Raw genomic sequence first — 19,302 nt, 5'->3', positions numbered from 1 at the left:
TTGGAAGGGAAACAGACTTCGTCCCTGTTAACTTCTGGCTCGAGGCCACTTGGGTGACTATATGCTGAGCTCCCTTTATGAGTCATTTGATCTCTTCCTTCCTTTCCTCCCTGTTCCATTTTCTTAAATTCAATTTCTGGCAGGCTGTAGAGTCCAGAGACCAGATGCAGCTAGGCTAGGCATTTTTACTTCGACTGGCCTCTATAGAATAGGGATTTAACACCTCATAGGGTTGATGAGGATCAGATGAAATAATGAATGCGTGAAAATGCTTTGTAAAGTGCTATATAGATATTATTGTGGTTGTTCTCGAATGCATTTTCAAGCTGTGAAAAAGTGCTCAGATTCTATAGCCTGAAAGCCTAGGGTTGCCACTGACAGGCAAGAATAGGCACTCAGTATAGACACCAAGATTTACTAGACCCTTTCTCTGCCCTCGAAAAACTCACAGACTAATAGGAGAGGATTGAGCCTCAATCCTCCATGAGTAAAGGAAAAGGAGTGGGGTAGATAGGGCTTTAGGACTGGTAATTTAGTTCCATGGTCAAACAAAGACCATGAAGTATGTGCTTTATTTAAGGTCGAACAGATAGGAGGTGGCAATTATAAAAGATACTTTTAGTGACTTCTTATGATGTAACATAAAAAGGGGAAGGGGGACTTAAAAGTAGATTGACTTCAGTTCAAATCCTGGTTCTACCACTTACTGTTACCTGATTTTTAATCTTTTTAAGCTTCATATATAAAAATGGAAGATATTCATACCTACTTTGAAGGGTTATTATAAAGCTTAAAAATAATCATATAAAAAAAGAAATAATAATAATTATATAGTAGGCACTTAATAGCTATACTTATTCTACAAGTCCCCTGACTCCTAGGCTATTAAAGGCCCCTCTTCTGGATTCATGCAGCACCTATATCTTTCCTCTCACCACTCAATAGTGGCAGTTACCATATTGTATTGTTATTGTGGTTAATGTATCTGCCTTTCCAATTAGTCTGTGAGATTTTTGAGGGCAGAGACAGGGTCTAATAAATTTTGGTGTTGATACTGGGTGTCCACTCTTTTTTTTCCTTTGAGATTGTGTCTCTCTCTCTTGCCCAGCCTGGAGTGTAGTGGAGCAATCTCAGCTCACTCACTGCAGTCTTGACCTTTTGGCTCAAGCAATCCTCCCACCATAGCCTCTTGAGTAGCCGGGACTACCGGTGCATGCCACCACACCTGGCTAGCTTTTGTATTTTTTGTAGAGACAGGGTTTCACCACATTGCCCAGGCAGATCTCAAACTCCTGAGCTCTAGTGATCCACCCACCTCAGCCCCCTCAAAGTGCTGGGATTACAGGCATGAGCCACCACACCTGGCTTTGAGTGCTTACTCTTGCCAAGTCCTATTTAGTTGCTGAGTATACATTGGTAAGCACAGCAGACTTACAAAAGCATATTGTTGCTCCTTTACAAAGTTTATTGTTTATTGAGGGAGATATATAATAAGTAAACAAAAATAATTACAACTCATGATGATGCTGTGAAAACCAAGAGTTCCATTTGGTCTTGTTAGATTTGAGGTACTGATGAAAAAAGCAGGTGGAGTTGTCTAATAGATGGTTTTTAGGCTGAAGAGAGCTGTTTGGTCTAGAGATCAAAACTTGGGCATCATCAACGTATTAATAATATGTAAAGCCATGAGAATGGAGGAAATAATCTTGGGAAAAGTGTAGTGTATCAGTAAGGAAGGTTCCGAGCAAGGAAGGTCCCAAGCCTTGGATGTGTGGATGATAGCTGGAGAAGGAGGGTTCTGCAAAGGAGATAGGAGCAGACAGAAAGATGGAAGGAAAGCCAAGTGAGTATACTTCCCTAGAAGCCAAGAAAGTAGAGTATTTGAAAGAGAAGAGAGGTCAATTGTGTTCAATGCTGCCAAGATACTGAGTAACGTGAGGACAGAAAAATAAGCATTTGATTTGGCAAGATGGGGATAATTGATAATCTTGACAAGATTGCTTTTGATGAAATGGTAGATTGTTAGTTGGCAAACAGAAGGGGAGGAAGTGGAGATAGTTTAAGTAGACAGTTGTTCTGAGAAGTTTTGCTATGAAGGGGAGCAGAGAAATAAGTGGTATTTGGAGGAGGATGTGGGTGTCAAGGGAAGGGTGTGTGTGTGTGTGTGTGTGTGTGTGTCTGTGTGTCTGTCTGTCTTTGAATAGGAGACACCAAAACTTGTTTATGTTCACCCAGTATTTCTCAGATCAGTCCAGAAATTTAGATACCATCTTAATTTTTCTTTTTTTTATCACATTCTGTATCTAATCTTTAAATCATTTGACTCTACCTTCAAAATGTATCTGCCTTTGATTTACTTCTCTCCCCCTATTGCCAATCATCTAAGCCACCATTAGTTCTCACCTGGATTATTGTAATAACTCCCTAATGGTCTCTCCACTTCTGCATTGTTCCCCTGCAGCCTGTTCTCTGCTGCTAGAGTGGTCTGTTTAAAAACATAAATCAGATCAGTGCTCAAAACCCTTCAGTGTCTTTCCACACTTGCTGCAAAAGCCAAATTTATTGTGGCCTATAAAGTTCCACACTGTCTGACCTCTGGTTACATCTCTGATCTCAGTCCCTTACCACATTTCTCTTTGTTTACTCAACTTTTGTCTTGCCAATCTTTTTGCTGTTCTACATGCCCAGTATATTCTCATCTAAGACATTTGTACTTATTACTCCCTCTGCTTAAAATGCTTTTCCAGATATTACTATGATTTGCTGTCTCATTTAATTGAGGTCTTAAGTAACTGTTCCTCAGAGAAGCCTGTCTTAATTATCTTATGTACCATGCCCCATGCATGCCCCTCCCCCTCATATTCACACATACATGTGGACTTGATATTGTGTATTTATTTGTGTATTTCTCTGTCTGCATCTCTTTACTAGACCATAAACTCTATGAGCACAAAGCTTTTCTCTTATTCAACTAGATTAGTATTGGTACTTTGTAGATGCTCAATAAATGTTTGTTGAATGACTGAATATATCTAACAGAGAGGGAAAGGTTGACATAGCTGAAAGAGCAGATTATTCCAGGTGAGAAGGAGTGAAGGAATACAGGGATAAGAGAGAACTGGCTTTGGATGAGAGGAAGAACACCTCCTTCATTGTAACTGGAAGGAAGAAGAACATGGATGCAGATACAGGGAGGCACATAGATTGGAGGGTAGGAAGATGTAGTTCTGCCAAGATTTCTGTTTTTTCATTGAAGGTAAGCTCATTGGCTGGGTGCAGTGGCTCACGTCTGTAATCCCAGCACTTTGGGAGGCCGAGGTGGGTGGATCACCTGAGGTCAGGAGTTCGAGACCAGCCTGGCCAACATGTTGAAACCCTATCTCTACTAAAAATAAAAAATTAGCCTGGTGTGGTGGCGTGTGTCTGTAGTCCCAGCTACTCACGAGGCTGAGGCAGGAGAATCACTTGAACCCCTGAGGCAGAGGTTGCAGTGAGCCGAGATTGCGCCACTGCACTCCAGGCTGGGCGACAGGGTGAGACTCCATCTCAGAAAAAAAAAAAAAAAAAGAAAAAAGAAAAAGTAAGCTCATTAGCTAAAGGGAAGGGCTAGTGGAAAATCCAGTTGAATTCCCATTTGAGGTAGGGTAATCATATGTAGGAAAGTGTCTTAGCCTATTTTCTGTTGCTATGATAGAATACCACAGACTAGGTAATTTCTAAAGAAAAGAAACATATTTCTTAAAGTTCTAGAGCTGGGAAGTCCAAGGTACCTGCATCTGGTGAGGGCCTTCTTGCCGTGTTATTCCATGGTAGAAAGTGGAAGGGCAAGAGAGCAAGAGTAACAAGGGAAGGGGGGTGAACTCATTCTTTTGATCAGGAACCCACTCTCTTGATAACTAATTTACCCCTATGATAATGACATTAATCCATTCATGAGGCCAGAGCCCTCATGACCCAATCACCTTTTAAAGATCTCACCTCTCAACACTTGCAGTGAGGATTAAGTTTCCAATACTTGAACTTTGGGGAACACATTCAAACCAAAGCAGAAGGTAATCATAACTTTCAAGTGAAAGCGGTTAACTGGGTTTTGTAATGTTCTCTAGGACATTTGGCTGCTTCACTATAATGACAGTTGGGAGAAAGTTGAGTTCAACTATCCTAAAGCTAGAATTTTGCTAGTTAAATTTTGGAAAAGGAGGGAAGGGCAAGGGGTTGATGATTTTTGATGTTTGAGTAATTTTGATGGATCATGATTAGATAAAGAGAGAAAAAAAAGGCAGGGGACTGCTGGATAGTTTATTGGAGCTCAAATTGAAGTCTAGGAATTGTAGTGGAAATTCTTGAGCAAGGTTGTCTCTGGAGTATATATGATTCATTCTAGATATTGGAATTGTTGCACATTTTGGTGATAAGGTCCTGGGTGTAATCATGAGAGTATTGGCTAACTTGGACTGGAGGTCAGAAAATGGAGTGGCCAGGGTGTTGACATGATCATCATTGTGGCTGTTGAAGTCACCTAGAATGATGACTAGAGGGGTTCAGAAGAAGACTGAACCAGGAACTAAAGCCTTTCAGTGGGAGTGACCAGAAAGTGAATAGTAGTCTGCAAAGATGTGCGATAGCAGCCAGTGGAAGCTACTCAAAGGAAAATAAGGTTTTTACAAGAGGAAGAGAAAGACATCGTTTGGAAATGGCACTGAAAATTAAGGACTACACTGATAGGTAGGGTGTAAGAGGGAAAACAGCTTCCAGTTGAGAGGGCTTGCAGAGAAGCCTCTTCTTCAGGGCATAGCCAGATTTCTTTTAAGGTAAAGGAGCAAGAGTGTAGCCAGTGGCAAATGAGAAGTTCCAGAGGGAATAGTGGAAGGGTTCCAGAGTCACGATAGGGGGAGGGAATTTGGTCAGGTTAGAGGGTTCACGGAAAAGCTTGGAGATGAGAGGTTGAATGATCATGGATGACTGAAGTAAATGAAAACTGTAGGACTGATGGATTGATTTAGTCCTAATTACCTTTTAGAGGAGGGAAGACAGTCCCATTTTCATGCTATGGTTTTTGACACTTTGAGATAAACTTTTCCATTGAGGCAGCATGTGGCAATGTGGGAAATCAGGACATGTTCAGGCAGAGATTGGCTAGAAGGTCAACCAACTAGGAGACAGTACACTAGATTCCATTCTTTCCTGGGAGGTTGAACGAAGTGGCCCCTTTATGGTTCCTTCCAGCTCTCCGATTGTAAGGGCCTCAACTTTATCATTGCAGGTCATCCAATGGGAGGTTTGGAGGTTTGAAGGTTAAATTTGAATTTTTGCCTGAATTATTGGGAATAACTCAACTGGGGTTGCAGATTAGGAATTTCCCAAGATGGTAGGCAGAGGATTATAAGACCTGTAAATATTGGTTTCTGGAAGTAACTCTAGTGACTGTCTGCAAGGTGGTAGGAGTGAGGAAGTTGCGTAGGTGTGGATGGGGGTGGGGAGGATTAGAGGTACAGAGCCAGCCTAAGAGAACTTCAGTCTCTCACTCTAAATTTCTCTGCCTTTTCCACTTCACTTTGCTGCCTCTCATTCTTCTCTAATTGTGGGAAGCCTCCCAGATACAGTCACTTGTTCATTCTGTCTCAAATTACATAATTAGTGTAGAAAGAGATTTCAAGAGAATAATCAGAAGCTAGTCATGTTTTTATCACTCTTTCATTTAGTGATCTTAGGTAAATTGCATACCCCTATAGGTTCCAGGTTCCCATAAAATAAAGGTGTTTATTTTATAAAAATAAAACTGGCTGATTCTTCAGGATCCTTTTAGCTCCTGTGTTTTTTCTGCTAACCCAGGCTGCCTTAGTCAGTGAACCTTGGCTAATTACCAGGTGCGTACCAGCTCAGCCTAGGGATATAGAGATTAAACAAACTTCAGTTTTTTCCCTTGAGTTATTCATGGCCTGGTGAGGACAAGAAGCATAGATTATGGTTGATATAATGAAGTTTGGAAATTGTTGCATAGAAGTACCTATAGAATGCCATTACATTTCGGGAGCAGAAGTAGTGGGATCTGTTAAATTTGGGGGAAAGATAGAGGTGAGGGGCTTCTGTGAAGGTTTCATAGGGGAAGTGAGTCAGGTTGGGCCTTGAAGAATGAGTAGGAGTTTGCTTGGAAGACAAGTTGGGGCATTTTAGGCAGAGAAAACAGCATGGGCAAAGGCAGGAACATGAAAGCATAGTGAGCTGGAATGACATGTTTAGGGAATAGTAGAGATGAAACTAGAAAGATAGGTGGGGGAAGGGAACAAATATTTGTTGAACATTCATTTTGTGCCAGGCAGCATGCTAGGTGCTTTTATATATGCTTGTTAATTCTCGTGATAACTTTATAAAGTAGGTAGTCTTGTTTGTGTTTTACGTAAAAGGAAACTGAGGATCAGAAAGTAAAGTAGCTTTCCTAACCACCCAGAAACAGCCAACAGTTTTCCTCCCTGTTGCTGTAGCAGTTGTTGCTAAACCAGAGCAAGTGGCCGGGCTGCGTAGTGGGAGTATCTTTGACATGTTAGAAGGGCATCCCTCAGCAAATTCAAGACTGCAGCATTCCAGTCCCCTGCCAAAGAAAACGTCCTGGCACAATTTAATTAAAGATCAGATTCTCATAACCAGGCGTCAAGGGCATACAGTACTCCCCAGTTCTGGATGGAGTGTTGGTCATGCCAGTTGCAGCTGCTGTGGGCTGTTTGGACTAAGAAGTGTGATTAGTATATGGAACAGGTTTTATTTCTTCTTCTCGAGTTAATATTAGAGGTTATCTAGTCCTTTCCTTTGCCTCTAGAGTCAACAGTGTAGTGTGGTGTAGTGGTTCTATTACCACACAGGCCTAATTTCAGGTTCCTGCCTCTGCTGCCCTCTAACTGTATGACCCTGGGTGACTGGAAGCATCTTTGAAACTTTGCTGCTTCTTCTGACTTGTTCACTGTTCTGTCTTCAGCACTTCATGCATAGCTTGTCAAACAGTAGGTGATGAATAAATATTTGCACTGATGAATGAGAAAAATGATACCAAATAGATTTCCAAGTTTTTGGTAAACTCCAAAGTGTGATCTAATGTTAGTGATTATTAAAACAGCCCCAAATAATGCTTAAATCCTAGTTGTAAAAATTGTTAATCTTGAAGGTTTTCTGTGGAAACTGTTTCTAGAATTTTAGCAACTCTATTAGGCAGTGTAGAACACTCTCTTAAACTCCAGGTCTCATTGTATGACTTGGACTAAGCACCAGAATTCATTTATCTTCTCTGATGCTTAGTCCCATTGTGTGAACTCAAGGCATCACTGAGTCCTCAGTGCAGATGGGTAGCAGATGGTCTCCTCCTCCAGGCAATACCTCTTTTCTCATTGTCATTTCTCCACAGCCTTGTTTTTTAATTAAAAGCCCCATCTTTCATTTTTAACATGGGGCATTTATTGCACAGTTCTAGAGCTGCTTAGAATGGACCATTTTTCTGTCTAGTGCTCTATGTGGTGCAGAACGTAAAAGACCTGCTGTGATCTGCACTGTCCCACTTTTTTTTTTTTTTTTTTTTGAGACGGAGTCTCGCTCTGTCACCCATGCTGGAGTGCAGTGGCGCAATCTCGGCTCACTGCAAGCTCCGCCTCCCGGGTTCACGCCATTCTCCTGCCTCAGCCTCTCCGAGTAGCTGGGACTACAGGCGCCCGCCACCACGCCCGGCTAATTTTTTGTATTTTTAGTAGAGATGGGGTTTCACTGTGGTCTCGATCTCTTGACCTCGTGATCCGCCCGCCTCGGCCTCCCAAAGTGCTGGGATTACAAGCGTGAGCCACCGCACCCAGCCAAGCACTGTCTCACTTTTTCAGTCTCCCATTTTAGTCCTTTATGTTGCATTCTGCCACACTGTACTCTCACATTTATGTTATTCTGTGGTCTGGATGCATTTGCCATCATCTTTCTCCATGAAAATCATTCACTCATTTTTTGTCTCTTTTCTTTGGGCCAAGCACTGTATACTAATGCCTGGACCTACTCCAGACCAATTAAATCAGTGACTCTAGGGGTAGAGTTCAAGCATTAATGTTTTCCTCCTCAACATTTTATTAGGTAAAATTTCAAAAATTGAAAGAATCTTACAGTGAGTACCTGTGTACCCACCACCTAGATTCTCCTACCAGTAACATTTTCATATACTAACTTTATCACATCTATTATATATTGACATGTATATTATGTTATATCCCTGTTCATTAATCTTATTTCTTAAAAATGCATTTGAAAATAAATTACAGATATTAATATACTTCTCCCTGAGTACTTCAGCACTGGCGTAAAACTTCAGCACCAGTGAGTTTAAGAAAAAAGCTCACAGGGGATTCTAATAGCCTAGAGTTAAAGACCACTAGTCTGACCTATTTGTTCTTTAAGCTGCTACTCTTAATACCACCTCTTTTCTGAAACTTCACTGATCACTCAAATTCAATTTAACCTTTCTTTCATGTGTGTTTGGACATTTTATTGTTTGTACTGTTCTACAGCACTATTCACAATTGGCTTGGCATTGTAGTTTTCTAGGTTCCGCTTTCTGCTAACTAGATGGTGACAGCCTCTAGGATCAGGTCATATTTTATTCATGATCTGTCTGTCTATCTACCTATCTATCTGTCTTCCTTTATCTATTTATTCTTGGTTTCTAGCATACATAGCACCTTATATATTTTTATATGTAAGCTGAACTGCACTTGAAGTGCACTTGAATGAAGAACCTGCAACTGCAGCAAAAGGTGTACATACCTTTCATATGTGTTTACTTACATATTCTGTGTTTATATTTTTTTGATTGGAGGAATAAGAATTCATTTATCTTTTCTGGTACTTAGCTCATGGTAGACTTTTAGTAAAAGTCAAGTCCAGCCCAAATGTGCTAATAATATTTTTATATTTGCCATTGGCTAGATTTGACTGAACTAATCATAAATCAGAAGTAGCGGAACACAAAGGGGCTAGAATGACCTCAAGAACAGTATAGTTGGAAAATCCTTTGGCAGAGAGTTTAAAGATGAGGTCTGATAAAAACAAACAAACTAACTAACTAAAAATAGACCCACCATATGATCCAGCAATCCCACGGCTGGGTATCTACCCACAAGAAAGGAAATTAGTGTATTGAAGAGATAGCTGCACTCCTGTTTGTTGCAGCACTGTTCATGATAGCTAAGATTTGGAAGCAATCACAGTGTCTATTTACAGATGAAAAGATAAAGAAAATGTGGTATATATGCACAATGGAGTACTATTCAGCCACCAAAAAGGATGAGATCCTGTCATTTGCAACAACGTGGATGGAACTGGAGGTCATTATGTTAAGTGAAATAAGCCAGGCACAGAAAGACAAACATTGCATGTTCTCACTTATCTGTGGGATCTAAAAATCAAAACAATTGAACTAATGGACATAGATAATAGAAGGATGGTTACCAGTGGCTGGAAAGGGTAGTGGAGGGCTAGTGGAAAGGCAGGGATGGTTAATGGGTACAAAAAAATAGAAAGAATAAATAAGACCTATTATTTGATAGCACAGCAAGGTGACTATAATCAATAATAACAATTGCACATTTAAAAATCACTGAAAGAGTATAATTGGATTGTTTGTAACACAAAGGATAAATGCTTGAGGGGATGGATACCCCATTCTTCATGATATGATTATTTCACATTGTATGCCTGTGTCCAAAATATCTCATGTACTCCATAAATACATACACCTACTATGTACCCACAAAAACTAAAAATTAAAAAAAGATGAGGTTTGAGTTTTGCTGGGAAGGATAAGTGAAATTGCTATTAGTTTAAAGAGGGTTCTATCCCTACTCTACCTATAAATTGCTGTATGATCTTAGGTAATTTCCTCTCGCACTCTGGACTTCAGTATTCCTACCTGTAACATTAGGCAGTCAGGTTGGATGACTTCCAAAGAAGCCTTTGGCTTTGATGTTATGTGCATCTTAAAATAGTCGATTAACTTGGTTTTGTTTTGTACCAGTGACTGTGGAATCCAGGGTAATAAGAGTAGAAAGAGGTAGTTGTTGGTGAGCACATTCCTTCTCTGAATCCCTGTCTACTTTGATTCAGTATGTAAAGTACCTTACACACAGTGGCTGTTAGGTAACAGGAGCACCCTAATGGCGCTGGTTCCGGGTTCTTCTTCCTCCCCAACACAGGCCTGCCAAAAGGAGCCAATCAGAGGTCACGCCTTCCCGCCTCAGCCTAGACCCAGCCCCTCAGCCAACCAGCGAACCCCACGTAACATCCCTAGGCATAAAAGACGGAGGCTGCAAAGCCCTCGCTCTTTTTCTTCTTCCGCTTCGGCTCTCCCTCAGACTCCTCCAATAAAGATCTCTTGACTGCAACCGGTGTGTCGTGGTCTGAGTCTGAGCCTACAGAGTCACCCTTTCATTGGTGCCGTGACTCGGATTGGGACTCCCCGCCTTTGGTGGGACCCCAATCCCTCTCAGGCTCAGACCAGGCCCTGGTCAGTCTTCGCCCATTTTCCTGTTCGCCATGCTCTTCGCCCACCACCGGCCTCATCTCGGTAAGTTTTCCCCTCCTGGGCCTACCTCTCGGGCAAATCACCAGACCGTAGCCACTCCCATGACAAACACATTTCGCCCGACGCTCCTACGGCAGTGGTAGGCCCCTATCATTCGCTTCCTCTCCTCGACCCACAGGGAACGGAGTTTTCTCCCTCTCCTCCTCGCCCCTCCGGCCTGAGCCTCCGCCCCGCGCCATACTGTTGGCTACATACAAAATCCTGGTACCAGGTGGCTCACGGTCCCTCGGCCATCCTGTTGGCCCTTCAGTCCCTTCGCCTTGGTGACGACCAACCGAAGGCTCTGAACCTGGTTACAGTGTTCGGCTAATTAGGGGACGCCCTCTTAGCCATCACTGCCCCTTCTCCCACTATGGGAGGCTCCGCATCCCTGCCAGCCGACTCTCCCCTAAAATGCCTTCTAGACAATCTGGCTACCCTAGGCCTTGCCGCTGACCTCAAACCTAAACGCTTAATCAAATTCACAACCCGTTAAACAACCAAAATAAATGGCCCATTTATAGGCCTCTAAATATTGTGAGCGAACAGGAGAATGGGAAGAGATCCCCTATGCCCACAGCCCCGTATAATCCTCAACATCGTATCGCTGCCCTCACCTTCCTCCAATCTTAACTCCATATCACCACCCTCAGCCCCACCCTCCGGCCGCCGCCCGGCCAGCGGCAGCCCCGCCCTTTACCACTTCCCCCAACCTCTCTCTCCTTTCCCCTTCCTCCACAACCGCTCCAGCTCCCTCCCCTCCGCCGCTCGGCCCTCCCACCTCTCGTTCCACATCACACCTTTCCGTCCCCGCCCCTCTTACAGAAGTTACACGAACAAAATATATTGTTCCTGTCCATGTTCCCTTCTCTGTGACTGTCTTGTCAACGCTTAGGCTCATACGCTTCTAACTCCACCTCTTACATCAGAATTTCTCTAACCCCCTCCTTCTCAGGAAGCGCAGAACGGTCTAGGAGCAGGCCCGTACTTACGCAGATCAGGTTCACCAAACAACCCCAGCCCTACCCATCGGGGCGCAGGCAGTGCCCGAACACGACCCTGGCTGGGACTATAACTCCCAGAACGGTGTCTTGGCCCGAGACCACTTCGCCACCTGTTTAATAACAGGTCTCCGCAAGGCAGCCCAAAAGGCAGTCAATTTTGAAAAACTTCACGAAATCATTCAGGAAAAACATGAAAACCTGTCCGCCTTCCTCGCCCGCCTTACACAGGCACTCCAACAATACACCAACATAGACCCCGAAGCCCCCGACGGCAGGCAACTTCTCATGTCCCATTTCTTCGCACAAAGCTTCCCAGACATTCGGGCCAAACTAAAAAAGCTAGACAGAGGTCCCTTTACCCCGCAGACCGAGATCCTCGCCACCGCATTCAAAGTCTACCACAACCGTGATGAGCAGGCAAGGAGGCAAAAGTGCCAGATGTTGGCTCAGGCCTTCAAGGCCTCAACCCAGCCTATCAGACGCCATGCCTCTATGCCCACCACTCACCGCCAACCCCCTGGACCCTGCTTTAAATGTGGGAACGAAGGTCATTGGGCTCGTGAGTGTCCTAATCCCAGGCCACCCAAAAGACCGTGCCCCAAGTGCCAACAATCCGGCCACTGGGCGACCGACTGCCCCAGCTCCCTCGGGGGAGCTGGGCCAGACCCCCGTCCTGAAGCCGATCTCATTGGGTTAGCGGCCTACGACTGACGGGGCCCTAGGACCTCTTCCCCGACACACACCATCACCACGCAGGAGCCCAAGGTGCCTCTTACAGTGGATGGGCTTCTCGTCATTTTCCTCCTTAATACCAGAGCTACTTTCTCGGTTCTGCAGGAGTATTGGGGCGCTGTCTCCACCTCTGGCCCTCCCATAGTCAGGGATCATCAGCTCAGGAATCCCAAGACACCTGTGAACAATTAGAGGACTTGCACCTCCTATTTCAGAAAGAAACATCCCAGACTAAAAGGCTCCTACCACTAATCCTGAGGAACGACCGTTTCCTCCTTAAAAAGATAAGTGAAAGAACTCATACTAGATAAAATGGTCTCGTTTTCCGGAGCACCCTCTTTACCTTCCTTTTTACTCTTTGCCTATGTGTCCCTCCTACTTCCTTCACCTCAGACAACCACCTCTCCCCTTCCACTAGCTCCTAATTACCTCTACAAGACTCAACTTAACTCACACTCTGTTAAACCAGTCCAATCCTTCCCTGGCAAATGACTGTTGGCTGTGTATCTCTCTATCAACTTCTGGCTATGTTGCCACTCCCATTCCCGCAAAAAACTAGGTCTTCACCAACTTGACCTACCACCCTCGTTATGAAGGAAAAGACCCTTTCCAACTTCTAAACATGCAGTCATTGGCTGACTTCCCCACCTCTGTTACGACCAAAAATACCATGACAGGACGTGCAACCCAACTTTTGCTTTCTTACATTTCCAACATCACCCGTTACACAAGCAATAAAAAGCCCATACACGGCCCTGTAACCACAAATACTATTTTAACTTTCCAAGCCCCTTTATGCATACAACGCAACCTGTCATCTGGCCTGCCTCTAGGGCACCTACCACCACATCAGTGTAATTACACCTTACAACTTCAAGCCCCAATGGATCATGCTAGCTTTCAAGTCACCCAAACAGCTCCATTCAACCAGCCTGTCCGCTTCTCTGGGCCCCCCAAAATCATCACCTCCTCCCTACTCAACAAATAGTCCGGGTTCTGTAATGGCAGACATACTCCCTGCATGACCATTCACCCCTGGACTCCCTGTAGCAGCGCCCCCACCACTAGTGAGTGCCTTCTCATCCCCTCTTTCAATCGCTCTCTCGAATGGCTGCTAGTAGATACAAAACGTTTTTTCCTCCAATGGGAAAATAAAACACAGGGAGCCACTCAGTTTACTCCCAACACCCCTTTCCAGCCACTCACTGGAGCCACCTTAGCAAGTACTCTAGGAGCATGGGAGAATGAAAACACCAAACTCACACACCTTTTTAACATACATAACGAGTTCTGTCTACCCAGCCAAGGCATATTCTTCTTATGTGGAATGTCAACCTATATCTGCCTCCCCACTAACTGGACAGGCACCTGCACCTTAGTCTTTCTAAGTCCCCACATTGACATTGCCCCAGGGAATCAGACCTTATCAGTACCCCTCAAAGCTCAAGTCCATCAGCGAAGAGCCGTGATTAGAAATAGCCACTGCCACAGGGACTGGAATAGCCGGCTTGTCCACGTCATTATCCTACTACCACACCCTCTCAAAAGATTTCTCAGACAGTTTACAGGAAATAACAAAATCTATTCTTACTTTACAATCTCAAATAGACTCTTTAGCAGCAGTGACTCTCCAAAACCGCCGAGGCCTAGACCTCCTCACTGCTGAAAAAGGAGGACTCTGCATCTTCTTAGGGGAAGAGTGTTGTTTTTACACTAATCAGTCAGGAATAGTGCGGGATGCTGCCCGGCGTATACAAGAAAAAGCTTCTGAAACCAGACAACGCATCTCAGAATCTCGTTCCCCCTTCTAGGACACTCTAAAAATGCCTCTTTTAGCTTGGGTCCTACCATTTCTCAGACCCCTCCTAGGAATAGCGGCCTTTTGTACCCTCCTCCTTTGCCTAATAAAGTTCATGTGACAACAAATCTCCTTATCTAACCAGACTTTTAACCAGCTTCTCATTAGGCACTACCAACTCCTAGCAACTGAAGAAGGCAACCAGGACTCACCTACCCATGGCCTCCACCTCCAGGACCTGTAATTTCTTAGATTTCCTCCAGGCCCTCCAAGAAGATACGTGGCTCATAGCAGATCCTTCTCTGCCATACGGATGGCTCGCGTCCATAGATGACCTCTACTTACAAGGCACGTTTTTAGACTTCACACCCCGGGAAGTGTTCACCTTCAGCGCCGTCTTCTTTAGCCTCCTGCTGTTACTCTGCCCCTACAGTCCTCCAATATCCCTTCCCCATGACGCCCCCGTTCAGCAGGAAGTAGCCAAACGAACAGCGACGCCCACCTCCCCACTTCTTAAAAAACAAAAAAGGGAGGAATGTTAGGTAACAGGAGCACCCTAATGGCGCTGGTTCCGGGTTCTTCTTCCTCCCCAACACAGGCCCACCAAAAGGAGCCGATCAGAGGTCACGCCTTCCTGCCTCAGCCTAGACCCAGCCCCTCAGCCAACCAGCGACCCCCACGTAACGTCCCTAGGCATAAAAGACGGAGGCTGCAAAGCCCTCGCTCTTTTTCTTCTTCCGCTTCGGCTCTCCCTCGGACTCCTCCAATAAAGATCTCTTGACTGCAACCGGTGTGTCGTGGTCTGAGTCTGAGCCTACAGAGTCACCCTTTCAGTGGCTACTTGAAAAGTGTTTTCTTTCCCGTCTTTCTTCTGTAGCACTGTATCTTTATGCCTTGTATAGCATGCTTCAAAAGAGGCACAAATCAATTCCCCTCCTTGGTTGCCTCTTGACCAGTATTAAGTCTAGAGACTGCATAGCGAGAAACATCAAATTACAGGTCATAGGTGATGGGACTTCTACAGGGGCGATGGCTTATAAATTGCAGAGCCAGGACTTAAACCTAGGTCTCCTGACTTTAATTCCAGTAATCTTTTAAAATATTGCCCTACCTTTTGAAACCTCACAGTGATCCTGCATTTATTATAGAGTCATTCAGTTGATTCATAATTAATGCTTCAATATAATTAGTTGCTCATAAATTATTGGGTTCCCTGAGCCTCTGGGGCATTGGTAAAATGTGATCGCTCTGTCTTTCTCTCTGTCTGTTGTATTCATTTGTTGTCCAGGATGGATAGAATGGTGCTATCTGAGCTGTTATAATGTTGGCCTCATGCCTAGCTTTATATTGCAGCACATCTGAGGCATTGGTTTTTCATCCTTCCAAACTTTTGGTCTACAGAGACTATTAGAAGATTAAGGTGTGTTTACTCACCTTATTCAAAAGTTGAGCATGTTTGTTGTTTTGGACCTGTTTTCCTGTAAACAAAGTTTAAAATGGTACAGGTTTTAAAATGTGCTAATTATTATGATGAGTGTAGATATACAGAATGACCATTGGAGGATCAATGAGGGTAAAAACAGGAAAGACTTGCGGAGAACCTATAAGAAAGGGCTTGTTGGAGGGCTGCAGGGAAGCTGGAAAGTCGTATAGAAACCTTAAGTTAAGTGAGTTCAGAAGGAAGTGATTAAGAAAGCACAAAATTGTGTTCTGTGAATATAGTTGAAGGTCCTGGAAATGTTTGGCATTGAGAAAATAGATTTGGGAGGTCTCAAAAGATTATTTCAGGTATCTAAAGTTCTGTCTGGGGAAGAAATAGTGGTCTTTTCTGAATAGCTCTAAGATACAAGATTTAGTACTAACAGATGGAAGTTTTTTCTTTGTTTATTCATTCGTTTGTTTATTCAACAAATCTTTATTGATTACCTGTTCTGTGCCAGGCGTGGTGTTGCAGATCGAGAAATACGTAGGACATGAACTTTGTTCTTGAGGTGTTTAAGTCTAGCAGGGGAGAGGGATGAAAGGGAAAGCAAATGTGTAAACAAATTATTGCAATGCAGTGTAAGAGCTTATTATAAGTGATAACTCATTAAATGAGATGGCTGAAGATAGAATAGACAGTCTTTGGAGAGTTTAGATTTCCTGTCATTGCAACTTTTCAAGCACAGGCTGGATGACCTAGGCTGGAATGTAGTAAAAGAATTGAAATATTAGATTCCAATGCATATTTTAGGTTTTAAGTAATAATGGAATCTCTTTGAAAGTGAAGATCTACCACAGAATTCTCCAAACATAGTAAAAGGACTGAGAAATGGAGAAAAGCCTGTATCAGGAAGGTTGGTGAAACCTTTCTTGGCATAATCGTGGGCTGTGGGCCTGAAATGGAGTTACATTCAATGAAGCTGTTGGTTGAAGGACCTGGGAGGCAAGGAAGGACTTGACTAGGGTATCAGATGGCTGCAGGGAGTATAATTTTGGAACTGGCAGCCTGGAGTGGGAAGGTACACTTGAGAACTGAAACAGTAAAAGTTCTCTTGGGGGGCTGAGGGACTTGAGTTACAGTTGGGAGGAAAACAAAGGTAAATCTGGGAACAGAAACTGGAAGAAATGGATAAAACGCACATCAGGGTTAATCTGCATTAACAAGATTGTCCTTGCTTGCTTGATTTCTTTTGTTCAAAAAGACAAGGAGCAGTTGGTTTGCCAAAGGTGGGTCAGGATGAATTACGCAAAGAAGTGGGGTTAGGGTTTGGCCTTGATGGATGAGTAAGATTTTTATCAGTCAGAGAAGGGAGAAATCATTGACAGGAAACACGTTGGGATGTGTGTTTGTGTGTGTGTCTGTGTGTGTATGTATAAGTAAATAAGAATACAAGTACAGTGGAACAGATTTCTGAGGTTTGAATTAGTTTGAATTAGGCTGTGTCTAGGTGTAGTGGCTTAGTTGATAAGGCAGGTCGATGTCAGATAGTGAAGGACCTTGAATTTTGTCTGTACTAGACTTCCTAAAGGCAAGGTACATATCTTTATGCAAAGTTAGATTAATTAAAATATTTGAGTTCACTATGAGCTAGATACTAGATAAAGCATTGTTGGATTGCAAAGATGACAAAACTAGGCCCAACATTTGAGGAACATTCTGGCTCCCAGGGAAGACATACCTGTAAACAATTATAATAGCAATAATAGAAGGGATAACCTGGAAAGTTACCCATTGCTTTGGGAATATGGAGGAGGGGGCACCTAACTTCTTGAAGTGGTGAGGACACATTTCCAAATGGGTTCATGGAAGAAATAACAATTGAATTAAGCCTTGAAGGATGAGTGAATTCATAGCTGAAGCATAGGGAAATTGGTATTCTAGGCAGAAGGATCAGCATGCACAAAAGCATAGAGGTGTAAAAGCTATGGGATATTTGAAGAACTTGGAGAAGTTGGGTGTGGATAGAGTGTAAGGGAAATTGGAGTGGTAGCGGTGGGAAATGAGGCTAATGGGTGCATTTGGTCAAATAACAGAGGGCCTCTAAAAGCAAGCTAAAAACATCAGCTTTTATCCTGAGATGTCAATGAAGGGTGTTTTGTTTTTGAGACGGAGTCTTGCTCTGTTGCCAGGCTGGAGTGCGGTGGTGTGATCTCAGCTCACTGCAACCTCTGCCTCCCGGGTTCAAGTGATTCTCCTCCCTTAGCCTTCTGAGTAGCTGGGACTACAGGCACGCGCCACCATGTCCAGCTAATTTTTTGCATTTTAGTAGAGATGGGGTTTCACCATGTTGGCCAGGATGGTCTCAATCTCTTGACCTCGTGATCTGCCCGCCTTTGTCTCCCAAAGTGCTGGGATTGCAGGTGTGAGCCACTGCGCCCAGCCAGTGAAGGGTTTTGAAAGTAGAAGAGTAGTGTGTTCTAAGGTTATTGACAGCTCTTGGATAAAGGATTGAGGAAAAAACTGGATGTGGGGGTGTCAGTTCTTTATTAGAAATTGTTAAAAAAAAAAAAAAACTCCTACAGATTTTATTCATAGTATTTTAGGTAATTGATGTCTAAAGCGGTAGTATTCAAATCTGACTGGCATTGGAATCACTAATTTTCAAAATACAGAATTAGGCCTTAACTCAGCCATTCTAAATCAAAATTTATGGGGGCAAAACCAGGATATCTATATTTCTAAAAGCTCTTGGTAATTATTGTGCTGGTTTTTTGAACCCATTATTCTCTAAAGCACTGTTGTGTTTAACTCCAAAGAGCTTATATTTTAAATAGTAATGGTTAAATGTATAATTTCTACTGCAGCATGGAAGACTAGTGAGAAATATTTTTAACTCTGGATACATTCATATGTATCCATTGTCAAGGACATTTACATATTTTCATTAAAACTATTGATAATGTGTGATAGGGAATCCTCCTCCCCCCCCGCCCCGCCCCCCGTCTTTATTTATTTAAAGACAGAGTCTCCCTCTGTCACCCAGGCTGGAATACAGTGGTGCGATCTTGGCTCACTGCAGCCTTTGCCTCCCACATTCAGGTGATTCTTCTGCCTCAGCCTCCCTAGTAGCTGGGATTACAGGCACCCGCCACCATGCCTGACTAATTTTTGTATTTTTAGTAGAGAGGGGGTTTCACCATGTTGGCCAGGCTGGTCTCAAACTCCTGACCTCAAGTGATCCACCTGCCTTGGCCTCCCAAAGTGCTGGGATCACAGGCATGAGCCACCGTGCTTGTCCTATCCCCTATCTTTTAGATTTTATTCTACTGTTTCTCAGAAGTAGTGGAGATTTTGCCAGTAAATTCTGCACCATATAGGACAGGATGGTTACTGCATTGACCATTTTATATTTAGAAGAAGAAAGCCAAGCACAGTGGCTCTCGCCTATAATTCCAGCTGCTTGGGAGACTGAGGTGGGAGGATTGATTGAGACCTGGAGTTTGAGACCAGCCTGGGCAACATAGGGAGACTCTTGTCTCTAAAAAAATTTTTTTAAATTAGACGGGCATGGTGGCGCATGCCTGTAGTCCCGGCTACTCTGGAGGCTGAGTGGGGAGGATTTCTTGAGCCCTGGAGTTTGAGGCTGCAGTGAGCTATGATTGTACCACTGCACTCCAGCCTGGGGTAACAGAGCAAGAATCCCATCTCTCTCTCTCTCTCTCTCTCTTTTTTTTTTTTTTTTTTTTATAAAGAACAAGGTGGAATT

General features: G+C 43.5%; 1 protein-coding gene across 8 annotated transcripts in view; it reads left to right on the top strand.

Annotated features, from left to right (window-relative positions):
* The window catches only part of PAK1 (p21 (RAC1) activated kinase 1), a 158,345-nt gene that overhangs the window by 66,012 nt on the left and 73,031 nt on the right, over window positions 1-19,302 (top strand). The window contains exon 1 of one of the 8 annotated variants that reach the window (XM_032166995.2): window positions 14,324-14,461. The exons of the other annotated variants lie outside the window; for them this stretch is intronic. The gene's annotated coding sequence lies outside the window, so the exon portion shown is untranslated. Of the gene's footprint in view, window positions 1-14,323; window positions 14,462-19,302 lie in introns of those variants that run through there. 8 annotated transcript variants of the gene reach the window in all.

Source organism: Hylobates moloch, unplaced genomic scaffold (genome assembly GCF_009828535.3).
Source record: "Hylobates moloch isolate HMO894 unplaced genomic scaffold, HMol_V3 SCAFFOLD_11, whole genome shotgun sequence".
In the NCBI taxonomy this organism is placed as follows: Eukaryota; Metazoa; Chordata; class Mammalia; order Primates; family Hylobatidae; genus Hylobates; species Hylobates moloch.
The sequence above is the reverse complement of the archived record's forward strand: the minus strand, read 5'-3'. Positions and strand labels throughout refer to the sequence as shown.